This window comes from Scyliorhinus torazame, chromosome 6 (assembly GCF_047496885.1).
Source record: "Scyliorhinus torazame isolate Kashiwa2021f chromosome 6, sScyTor2.1, whole genome shotgun sequence".
NCBI classification, from domain to species: domain Eukaryota; kingdom Metazoa; phylum Chordata; class Chondrichthyes; order Carcharhiniformes; family Scyliorhinidae; genus Scyliorhinus; species Scyliorhinus torazame.
In genome coordinates this window covers 142102637-142115487 of record NC_092712.1, presented here as the reverse complement: position 1 = coordinate 142115487, position 12851 = coordinate 142102637, and the positions used below count along the sequence as shown (strand labels likewise).

The 12851-nt window shown below is 49.4% G+C and overlaps 1 protein-coding gene across 1 annotated transcript in view; it reads left to right on the top strand.

The window, feature by feature from the left end:
- Positions 1–12851, top strand: part of LOC140425041 (polycystin-1-like protein 1) — a 543547-nt gene that overhangs the window by 460777 nt on the left and 69919 nt on the right. The window lies entirely within an intron of this gene.

The following is a 12851-nucleotide window of genomic DNA, read 5'->3' as shown; positions in this document are numbered from 1 at the left end:
ACATTCATTTCCAATCTCTTCTATTGTCTGCGAATGGCTTCTATACAAGTCACAGAAGAAATTGTTTGCACTTGTGTTGTGGGCCAGGGTTTAGAGAACACCAAAGTATATCATGGAGTTCACCTGACCTACAACTGTTTTTAGATTTTGGTTATGAGGAGCACAAGGACCTACTCTTCAGGTGTTATGCAACAGAGGCCTTAAGCATTTTAAATCAAAAACAAAGTTTATTCTACAAATTCAGTCAACATTTTATAAACACACACAATAAGCATTTATATCAACTACAAACATACATTCCCCACAGTTTTTAGTATTCTATATTTATATAACCCTTAATAACTTCCCTTTCTGCTGTTTCAACTTGACAACAACATCCATGAACCAAAACACCCTTTTATCACAAAACAGTAGGTTTGACTTTCTTACAGAAAACAGGTATTACTTTGAAGTTATCAAGTGATCTGGAGACAGCTTTTTTAACATGCAGAGAAAGAGACACACACCGAAGACTTCTCTGTTTTTATCCAGCTTCCAAAAATCGAAACCGAAAGTAAAAAACAGAGCCACAAACAGCTCCCAGCTCAAAACGAAAGTAAAAGACACAACCTCAGCCCAGCTCCACCCACACAATGACATCACTGAAGCTATTTGATAAACACATTTCTTAAAGGGACATTCCCATGACACTTGTCGCTCTGCTGAAAATACAGCAGGAATCTCTACCCTCCACAAATCTAACCCCAGACTTAGTTCTGGGGTCTCAACTATTTATCATCTATATCCATGGATATCCATAGAATCCCTACAGTGCAGACGGAGGACATTCAGCCGATCGCATCTGCATCAACATTCTGAAAGAGCACTTTATCTGGGCCGACTCCTCTGCCCTATTCCCGTAACGCCATCTTACCTACACATCTTTGGACTGTGGGAGGAAACCGGAGCACCTGGAGGAAACCCACACATGGGGAGAAAGTGTAAACATCACACAGACAGTTCCTCAAGGCTGGAATCGAACCCTGGCCCCTGGTGCTGTAAGGCAGCAGTGCTAATCACTGTGCCACCTATATAAATGATTTGGATTAAGAAATCGAAAGTATAATGTAAAATTTGCTGATAATGAAAAGATAGGTAGAAACGTAAACTGTGAGGAGGACAGAAGGAGTCTGCAAAGGGATATGGCTAGTTAGAAAGCATGTGGGAATATAATGTGGGGAAACGTGACCTTGACAAAAAGAATAGAAAAGCAGCAGATTATTTAGTTGGAATGAGATTGTAGAACTCTTGAGGTACAGAGGGATCTGGTGTCCTGGTACAAGTATCACAAAAGGTTAGCATTTAAAAAATAAAAAAAAATTCTTTATTCTCCTCCTTTTTCGCATTTTCTCCCAAATTTACACCCACCAACAATAAACAATAATCAGTAACAAATATGTCAATCCCCATATCAATAAAAACGATCCCATCCTCCCACCAAACCCAAAACATTCGCCCACATGTTCACATAAAAAACTGACAAAAAGGAATCAGGAATCACCCATAGCCACCATTAACACACACAGCCCCCCCCCCCCCCTCCCCCTCCCACCTCCCACCCACCACCTCCCCAACTAAGGTTCGATGGTGTCCAGTTCTTGAAAGTACATAATGAATAATGCCCATGAATTGTAGAACCCCTCCATCCTTCCCCTCAGTTCAAACTTAACCTTCTCAAGAGTTCCAACAGGTCCCCCCACCACGCCAGAGCACAGGGTGGAGAGATTGCTCTCCAAACCATCAGGATCCGCCTTCGGGCGATCAACGAGGCAAAGGCTACAACATCTGCCTCCGCACCCGTTTCCAACCCTGGCTGGTCCAACACCCCGAATATGGCCTCCCGGGGGCCCAGGTCCAGTTTCACTTTAGATATTACCCTAACAACCTCCTTCCAGTAATCCTCTAGCTTTGGACAGGACCAAAACATATGAACGTGATTAGCGCCCCCCTCCCACCCCCCCCGGCATCGTTCACACACATCTTCTACTCCTTCAAAGAATCAGCTCATCCTCGCCCTCGTGAGGTGTGCTCTGTATACCACCTTGAGCTGTATCAGCCCCAACCTCGCGCACGATGTGGAGGCATTCACTCTCCGGAGCACCTCACACCAGAACCCTTCCTCCATATCCTCTCCCAACTCTTCCTCCCACTTTGCTTTGATCCCTTCCAGTGGTGCCTTCTCCTCCTCCAAAATAGCTCCGTAGACCGCTGACACTACCCCCTGTCATGATATCCATATTAACATTACATAGAACATAGAACAATACAGCGCAGTACAGGCCCTTCGGCTCACGATGTTGCACCGAAACAAAAGCCATCTAACCTACACTATGCCATTATCATCCATATGTTTATCCAATAAACTTTTAAATGCCCTCAATGTTGGCGAGTTCACTACTGTAGCAGGTAGGGCATTCCACGGCCTCACTACTCTTTGCGTAAAGAACCTACCTCTGAACCTACCTATATCTATTACCCCTCAGTTTAAAGTTATGTCCCCTCGTGCCAGCCATTTCCATCCGCGGGAGAAGGCTCTCACTGTCCACCCTAGCCAACCCCCTGATCATTTTGTATGCCTCTATTAAGTCTCCTCTCAACCTTCTTCTCTCCAACGAAAACAACCAAGTCCATCAGCCTTTCCTCATAAGATTTTCCCTCCATACCAGGCAACATCCTGGTAAATCTCCTCTGCACCCGCTCCAAAGCCTCCACGTCCTTCCTATAATGCGGTGACCAGAACTGTACGCAATACTCCAAATGCGGCCGAACCGGAGTTCTGTACAGCTGCAACATGACCTCCTGACTCCGGAACTCAATCCCTCTACCAATAAAGGCCAACACTCCATAGGCCTTCTTCACAACCCTATCAACCTGGGTGGCAACTTTCAGGGATCTATGTACATGGACACCTAGATCCCTCTGCTCATCCACACTTTCAAGAACTTTACCATTAGCCAAATATTCCGCATTCCTGTTATTCCTTCCAAAGTGAATCACCTCACACTTCTCTACATTAAACTCCATTTGCCACCTCCCAGCCCAGCTCTGCAGCTTATCTATATCCCTCTGTAACCTGCTACATCCTTCCACACTGTCGACAACACCACCGACTTTAGTGTCGTCTGCAAATTTACTCACCCACCCTTCTGCGCCTTCCTCTAGGTCATTGATAAAAATGACAAACAGCAACGGCCCCAGAACAGATCCTTGTGGTACGCCACTTGTAGCTCAACTCCATTCTGAACATTTCCCATCAACCACCACCCTCTGTCTTCTTTCAGCTAGCCAATTTCTGATCCACATCTCTAAATCACCCTCAATCCCCAGCCTCCATATTTTCTGCAATAGCCTACCGTGGGGAACCTTATCAAACGCTTTGCTGAAATCCATATACACCACATCAACTGCTCTACCCTCGTCTACCTGTTCAGTCACCTTCTCAAAGAACTCGATAAGGTTTGTGAGGCATGACCTACCCTTCACAAAGCCATGCTGACTATCCCTGATCATATTATTCCTATCTAGATGATTATAAATCTTGTCTCTTATAATCCCCTCCAAGACTTTACCCACTACAGACGTGAGGCTCACCGGTCTATAGTTGCCGGGGTTGTCTCTACTCCCCTTTTTGCACAAAGGGACCACATTTGCTATCCTCCAGTCCTCTGGCACTATTCCTGTAGCCAATGATGACATAAAAATCAAAGCCAAAGGTCCAGCAATCTCTTCCCTGGCCTCCCAGAGAATCCTAGGATAAATCCCATCAGGTCCCGGGGACTTATCTATTTTCAGCCTGTCCAGAATTGCCAACACCTCTTCCCTACGTACCTCAATGCCATCTATTCTATTAGCCTGGGGCTCAGCATTCTCCTCCACAACATTATCTTTTTCCTGAGTGAATACTGACGAAAAATATTCATTTAGTATCTCGCCTATCTCTTCAGACTCCACACAAAACTTCCCATCCCTGTCCTTGACTGGTCCTACTCTTTCCCTAGTCATTCGCTTATTCCTGACATACCTATAGAAAGCTTTTGGGTTTTCCTTGATCCTATCTGCCAAATACTTCTCATGTCCCCTCCTTGCTCGTCTTAGCTCTCTCTTTAGATCCTTCCTCGCTACCTTGTAACTATCCATCGCCCCAACTGAAACTTCACACCGCATCTTCACATAGGCCTCCTTCTTCCTCTTAACAAGAGATTCCACTTCTTTGGTAAACCACGGTTCCCTCGCTCAACGCCTTCCTCCCTGCCTGACCGGTACATACTTATCAAGAACACGCAGTAGCTGATCCTTGAACAAGCTCCACTTATCCAGTGTGCCCAACACTTGCAGCCTACTTCTCCACCTTATCCCCCCCAAGTCACGTCTAATGGCATCATAATTGCCCTTCCCCCAGCTATAACTCTTGTGCTGCGGTGTATACTTATCCCTTTCCATCATTAACGTAAACGTCACCGAATTGTGGTCACTGTCCCCAAAGTGCTCTCCTACCTCCAAATCCAACACCTGCCTGGTTCATTACCCAAAACCAAATCCAACGTGGCCTCGCCTCTTGTTGGCCTGTCAACATATTGTGTCAGGAAACCCTCCTGCACAAAAAACGACCCATCTAATGTACTCGAACTATATCTTTTCCAGTCAATATTTGGAAAGTTAAAGTCTCCCATAATAACTACCCTGTTACTTTCGCTCTTATCCAGGATCATCCTCGCCATCCTTTCCTCTACATCCCTAGAACTATTTGGAGGCCTATAGAAAACTCCCAACAGGGTGACCTCTCCTTTCCTGTTTCTAACCTCAGCCCATATTACCTCGGAAGATGAGTCCCCATCTAGCATCCTCTCCGCCACCGTAATACTGCTCTTGACTAGCAGCGCCACACCTCCCCCTCTTTTGCCTCCTTCTCTGAGCTTACTAAAACACCTAAACCCCGGAACCTGCAACATCCATTCCTGTCCCTGCTCTATCCATGTCTCCGAAATGGCCACAACATCGAAGTCCCAGGTACCAACCCATGCTGCCAGTTCCCCTACCTTATTTTGTATACTCCTGGCATTGAAGTAGACACACTTCAAACCACCTACCTGAACACTGGCCCCCTCCTGCGACGTCAAATCTGTGCTCCTGACCTCTATACTCTCATTCTCCCTTACCCTAAAACTACAATCCAGGTTCCCATGCCCTTGCTGCATTAGTTTAAACCCCCCCAAAGAGCACTAACAAATCTCCCCCCCAGGATATTCGTGCCCCTCAGGTTCAGATGTAGACCATCCTGTCTGTAGAGATCCCACCTTCCCCAGAAAGAGCCCCAGTTATCCAGAAATCTGAATCCCTCCCACCTGCAGCATCCCTGTAGCCACGTGTTTAATTGCTCTCTCTCTCCCTATTCCTCACCTCACTATCACGTGGCACGGGCAACAACCCAGAGATAACAACTCTGTTTGTTCTAGTTCTGAGCTTCCATCCTAGCTCCCTGAAAGCCTGCCTGACATCCTTGTCCCCTTTCCTACCTATGTCGTTAGTGCCAATGTGGACCACAACTTGGGGCTGCTCCCCCTCCCCCTTAAGGACACGGAAAACACGATCCGAGACATCACGTACCCTTGCACCTGGGAGGCACCATACCAAACGTGAGTCTCTCACGCTCCCACAAAATCTCCTATCTGTGCCCCTGACTATCGAGTTCCCAATTACTAATCCTCTGCTCCTCTCCCCCTTCCCTTCTGAGCAACAGGGACAGACTCCGTGCCAGAGGCCCGTACCCCATGGCTTACCCCTGGTAAGTTTCCCCCCCCCCCACAAGTATCCAAAGCGGTATACTTGTTTCTCAGGGGAACGACCGCAGGGGATCCCTGCACTGACTGCTTCTTCCCAGTCCCTCTTACAGTTACCCATCTATCTCCAATCTTTGGTGTAACTAATTCCCTAAAGCTGCTATCTATGACCCCCTCTGCCTCCCGAATGATCCAAAGTTCTTCCAACTCCAGCGCCAGTTCCCTAACTCGGTCTTGGAGGAGCTGGAGATGGCAGCACTTCCTGCAGGTAAAATCAGCAGGGACACTAACGGCATCCCTCACCTCAAACATCCTGCAGGAGGAACATTGCACTCCCTTCCCTGCCATCCCTCTAACCTTCTACCAAGATCTGGCTAACAACTAAATTAAATTTTAAAAAAAAATAATAATAATAATACAATATGGTACTTACCTCACACCAATGGGTTTTATTATTAGGTTAGAGGAGGAGGGCGGGTGGGAGACACTACACGTGTAGTGTCTCGGGTTTCCTCTCCACCAGAATTTATTGGTGAGGGACTTCCCAGAAGTCCACGGGTCGAACTTCCTGTTCCCGCCTTAAACACTAAAAAATTTTTAAAAAACAGCAACGAGGGACCGAAAACGGGACCAGGTGTTTACCTAAATACTCACCCACCAGCTGCCTCTGCGCTCCGCTCCCGCTGAAACTCCAAGATCTGCTCCTGTAAGGTAAGTTACTTTAAATTACAGTACTCACCCACCAGCAGCCTCTGCACTCCGCTCCCGCTGAACTCCAACTGATTACATGGTGCAAACACACACACACACACACACTGATGGACAGATCGACGGACCAATCAACACACACGCAACATCACAGCCAATCACCAGTGAGAGCACACGCACTATAAAACAGGGAGCACCACAGATCCCGCTCATTCCACCAGGAGATAGCTCAGAGCACAGAGCTCACAGCGTGCCACTCAGACATACACCATGTGCTGAGTGCCTCTCTAAGATAGTGCTAGGGCTGGGTCCACAGGTTAACTGGTGAAGTACGAATCACAGCCAGAAGTTAACAGTTGTTATTGTACAGAATAATAAAACAGAGTTGTACCATCGACACCGTGTTGGTTCGTTTGTATCTCGGAACACCCAACACGACACTCCCTTCTCCAGTCCCCCTGTCATCAGCACCTCCTCCAGCAATGTGGAGGCCGGTTCCTCCGGGAAGTTCTGTATCTCCTTTCTGGCAAAATCTCGAACCTGCATGTATCTAAACATTTCCCCCTGCTCCAACCCATACTTCGCTTCGAGCTCCTTCAATCCTGCAAACCTACCCCGAAGAAACAAATCTTTCAGTGTCTTAATCCCCTTCTCCCATTTCTGAAAATTTCCATCCCACCTCCCTGGCTCAAATCTGTGGTTCCCCTGAATCGGCATTTCCCTTGACCCTGCCCCCAACCCGAAGTGTTGGCGAAACTGCCTCCAAATTCTCAATTAAGCTATTATTACCGGACTCCCTGAGTACTTCCCCGGGGCTATCGGGAGTGGTGCTGTTGCTAGTGCTTTCAATCCCGACCCGCTGCAAAAACTGTCCTCCATTCTGACCCACTGGGAATCAACCCCTCTTACCCAGCTCCGCATCTTCTCCACATTCGCCGCCCAGTAGTAATACATCAGGTTCGGAAGACCCAAACCCTTTGCCTGCTTTCCCCTTTGTAGTAGCACCTTTCTAACTCTGGCCACCTTCCCTCCTCATATGAACGACGTAATCCTTCCCTCAATCTCTCTGAAAAAAGCCTTTGGCAGGAAAATCGGCAGGCATTGAAAAATAAACAGAAATCGTGGCAACACGTTCATTTTAACCGCCTGTACCCCGACCCGCAGTGACAGAGGAAGACCCACAAAAGGTTAGCATGCAGGTACACCAAGTGATTAGAAGGCCAATAAAATGTTGTTGTTTATTGCAAGGGGAATGGAGTATAAAGGAGGTATGTTTTGTTAAGAGTTGCACAGGGTATTGGTGAGACCACATCGAGAGCACATCTTTCATTTTTGTCTCATTTAAGAGAATACATAATTGTATTAGAAGCCGTTCAGGGAAGGTTCATTTTTCTTTTGAAAATCTTTTTATTGGCTTTTCTCATATTTATAAACAGTTGTTGCTTATATACATTATATTTTTCCTGTCCGTGCTAATTTGCTTTATTTTACAGAGAGGTTTGTTTTGTCCTTCATTTGACTAACTACGCACATTTTGCTGCCCTCTGGATCGGTCCATAATATCCCCCCCCCCCCCCATTGGTTTCAGCACCCTTCCTCTTCTCTTGTGGTTTCCCCATTTTCCTCCTCCCCCCCCCCCCCCCCCCCCCCCCCCAAGCCGGGTTGCGCAGTCCTTTGGTTCTTCATCTTTTTTTTTTCCCTGGCTTACTCCTTGTTGCTGGCCTCGAACAAGTTTTGGAACAGACCAACGAACTGCCCCCAAGTATCCAGGAAGCCTTCCTCTGACCCTCGGATGGCGCACTTCATCTTCTCCAGGTGTAGAAATTCTGAGAGGTCAGCGAGCCAGTCTGCAGCTGTGGGTGGTGCTGCCGATCGCCAGCCGAGCAGGATTCTCTGGCGTGCGATTAGGAAAGCGAAAGCAAGGGCGTTGGCCCCATTTCCCTTGTGTAACTCTGGTTGCTCCGATACCCGAAGATTGCCACTATTGGGCATGTCTTCACTCTCACCTCCACAACCTTGGACATTGCCTCGGAGAAGGCTGTCCAGAACCCAGCAAGCTTGGGGAAAGCCCAAAACATGTGGGTGTGGTTGGCCGGGTCCCTCTGGCACCGCTCACATTTGCCCTCCACCTCCAGGAAGAACCTGCTCATTCGGGTTCTGGTCAGGTGTGCTCTGTGCACCACTTTGAGCTGCATTAGGCTTAGCCTTGCGCAGGAGGAGGTGGAGTTCACCCTGCTCAGTGCTTCCCTCCAGAGTCCCCATCCTACCTCTGTCCCCAGTTCGTCCTCCCATTTTTGTCTTGTCTCGTCCAGTGGTGTTTGGGCTCTGTCCAGTAGCTGTCCATATATTTTCCCACATAGCACCCCCTTCTCACTGCTTGTGCCTATCGGGTCCTCCAGTAGTGTGCTTTCTGGGGCCACGGGGCACCCTACTGTCTCTTTGAGAGAAAGTGCTTTATTTGGAGGTGTCTCAATTCCTGTCCTCTTGATAGTTTCCACTTCCTCGTCAGTTTGTCCAGTGTCGCCAGTCTGCGCCCTACGCAGAAGTCCCCGACCATCAGTGTGCCCCCGCCCCGCCTCCATTTTGTGAAGGTGGTTTCTAGCATGGCTGGGGCGGGGGGGGGGGGGGGGGGGGGGGGGGGGCGGGGAATCTGTGATTGCCGCAAATGGGGGACATAAGGGACATTTTGGTTATCCCAAAGTGCTGTCTCAACTGGGTCCACGTTCTCAGCATGGTTCTGAGCTCATTGTGTACCTAGTTGAGGAGGATGGGAGTACTGCTGTAGCCAGGGCCCGGAGGGTTGTTCCTTTACAGGATGCCTCCTCCATTTGTACCCAATCTGTGTCAGGTTCTTGTACCCATCCCCTCACTCTTTCTGCCATTGCTGCCCAGTGGTAGTATTGTAGGTTCGGTAGAGCCAGGCCCCCTCTGACTTTCTCTCTTTGCAGTGTCGGTTTGGGAATCCTCAGGTTCTTAACCCCCCCCCCCCCCCTCCCATACACACACACACACACACACACACACACACAAACGCCATGATGAGACTGTCTACGTTTTGGAAAAAGGCCTTGGGGATGAAGATCGGGATGGATCTAAGCAGGAAGAGGAACCTTGGCAGTACGTTCATCTTGATCGACTGCACTCTCCCCGCCAGGGAGAGTGGGAGTGAGCCCCACCGTTGAAGGTCTTTTCTTACTTCCTCCACCAGGCTGGTCAGGTTCCACTTGTGGATCTGTGTCCAGTCTCTGGCTATTTGGATCCCCAGGTAGCGGAATCTATTCTGGGCCGTTTTAAACAGGAGCCCCTTCAGCTCTGTCCCTCCCCCTTTTGGGTTCAATGGGAATGTCTCGCTTTTGCCCAGGTTATGTTTGTAGCCCGAGAAGGTTCCAAACTCTTTCAGTATTTGCAGTATTTCCTTCAGTCCCTCCTGTGGCTTCGAGACATAGAGGAGCAGGTCATCAGCATAGAGTGAGACTCTGTGTTCTCTGTCTCCTCTCCGGATTCCCTTCCAGCTTTATGCGTCCCGCAGGGCTATTGCCAAGGGTTTGATCGCTGGCGCGAACAAGAGTGGGGACAAGGGGCAGCCCTGTCTTGTTCCTCTCTGCAGCTGGACTTATTCAGAGCTGGTGGTGTTAGTTCGGACACTCGCATTGGGAGCGTTGTACAGGAGCCTCACCCAGGTGGTGAATCCCGCTCCTAGCCCAAACCGTTCCAGTACCTCGAGGAGGTAGCTCCATTCGACTCTGTCGAAGGCCTTTTCTGCATCCAGTGAGACGATCACCTCTGGTGTTCTCTCCCCGGGCGGGGGGGGAGGGTGGTCATTATCACATTCAGGAGCTGTCTGATGTTCGCTGTGAGCTGCCTACCCTTGACAAAGCCCGTTTGGTCCTCTGCGACCACTTCTGGTACGCAGCCTTTTGGCCAGGACCTTTGCGAGTATTTTCACATCCACGTTCAGCAGTGAAATGGGTCTGGATGATCCACATTTCGTCAGGTCTTTATCTTTTTTTGGCTATCAGTGAGATTGTGGCCTGTGCTAGCGTGGGGGGCAGGGTGCCCCTGCCAGTGAGTCTGCAAACATGTCCCTCAGGTGTGGGGCCAGGACTGGTGCAAATTTTTTGTAGAAGTCCGCCAGGAACCCGTCGGGTCCGGTGCCTTCCTTGCCTGCATGGAGCTGATGCTCTCCATGATTTCTCACAGGTCTCTTGGTACTTCCAGCTCCCCCCCCCCTGTCTGTCTTCCCCCGCCATTGGTAGTTCCAGTCTGTCCAGCAACTTTTTCATTCCCGCATCCCCATTGGGGGGCTCGGAGGTGTACAGTCCCCGGTAGAGGGTCTCAAATGCCCGATTGACCTCCTTTGGTTCTGTTACCAGTCTGCCTTTGCTATCCTTAACCTGCGCTATTTCCCTCGTGGCTGCCTGCTTTCTCAGCTGGTGAACCAATAGGCGGCCAGCCTTGTCTCCGTGTTCGTAGAAGGTCCCCCGTGTCTGCCGGAGTTGGTACAGTGCTTTCCTAGTGGATATCAGGTTAAAGTCCATTTGCAGCTTTTTCCTCTCCGCCAGCAGCCCTCCGGTTGGGGTCTCGGAGTATTTTCTATCGACTTCCTGAATGGAGTCCACTACCTGTTGTCTGGCCACCCTCTCTTCCCTATCTCTGCTTGCCTTGTAGGCTATGATCTCTCCTCTGATCACGGCCTTCAGTGCCTCCCAAAACATGGAGGGTAAGACCTCCCCGTTTTTTTTTTTACTAACGTAATTGCCTATGGCCTGCGATATTTTTTGGCAGAAAGCCTTGTCGGCCAGGAGGTCTGTGACCAGCCTCCATGTGGGGCACTGGGCCCAGCCTGTTTCCAACCTCACATCCTTATAATGTGGAGCGTGGTCGGAGATAACGATCACGGAGTAGTCCGTTCCTGTGATCCCTGGAAGCACCGATTTCCCCACTGCAAAGAAGTTGATACGGGTGTATACCTTGTGCACGAGAACTCCTTTTCTCCCGGGTGCTGGAACCTCCATGGGTCCACTGCCCCCATCTGTTCCATGAAGGCCCCTAGCTCCCTACCCATGCCAGACTTTTTTCCCTGCTCTGGGGTTTGATCGGTCGGTCAGTGGGTCCAGCACACAGTTAAAGTCGTAGCCCAAAATCAGTCGATGTGTGTCAAGGTTGGGGATTTCCGCCATGGTCTTCTTTATGAATTCTGAGTCATCCCAGTTGGGAGCATCACAATTACCAATACGACCGGTGCCCCTTCCAGGACACCGCTGACCATGACGTACCTTCCCCCTGGGTCCGTAACTGTCTTGGTTTCCGTAAACCTCGTCCTTTTGCTAATTAATATTGCTAGCCCTCATCCCGTAGCATGAATGCTACGTCTGTCCCACCCAGTCCTTCCTTACCAGCAGTCGGTCCTTCTCCCTCAGGTGCGTCTCTTGTAGGTAGATTATGTCTGCTTTTAGGCTCCTTAGCTGGGCGAAGACTCTGGATCTTTTAACTGGGCCGCTGAGTCCCCTTACATTCCAGGTAACAATCCTGGTGAGGGGTTTCTGACCCCCCCCTGGTCCTATGGGATCACCCATACTTACCTGGTGAATGCACCCCTGCACTCCGGGGTTTCCCTTTGCTCGGGGGCCATCCAGAATGGTCAGGGTCGCCGCTCTCACCATGGAGTCGGGCCCCAGCGGGCACCCAATGTGGCCGCCAGCTGTGAGTACGCCACGCGGGTGCGCCCCTGCGCTCCGGGGTCTCCCTCCGCCCTGATGCCCTCTCGAGTGGCTAGGGAAGGTTCATTTGACTGATTCCTAAGATAAGGGGGTTTACCTTTTGAGGAAAAGTTGGACAGGTCGGCCTGTATCCCTTGAAGTTTAGAAAATTGAGAGGTAACCTGATTGAAACATATAAGATCTGGTTTAACAGAGTTGATGCACAAAGGGATTTTGTCTCCCCTTGTGGGAGAGACTAGAAATACAGTTACAGTTTAAAAATAAGGGGTCTCCCGTTTAAGATGGAGATTCAGAGTTTTTTTCCTCTCAAAACATACACAGATTCCTGCAGCCACACTCACACACACAAACATTCCCGCTCTCTCACTCATGCTCGTACACACACACATGCTCACATACTCACACACATTCCTGCTCTCAATTGCACACGTACACACTCAGTCACTCACACACTCTCTCTCTCTCTCTGTCCTCTCTCTCACACTCACTTACTCACTCACACATATTCATACTCACACTCTTGCTCACACTCACGCACTCTAATTCCTCATGCATCTGGTAACTGTACATACCCCAGATTGGGCAGGCTTTGTTCTAATGCATTTAA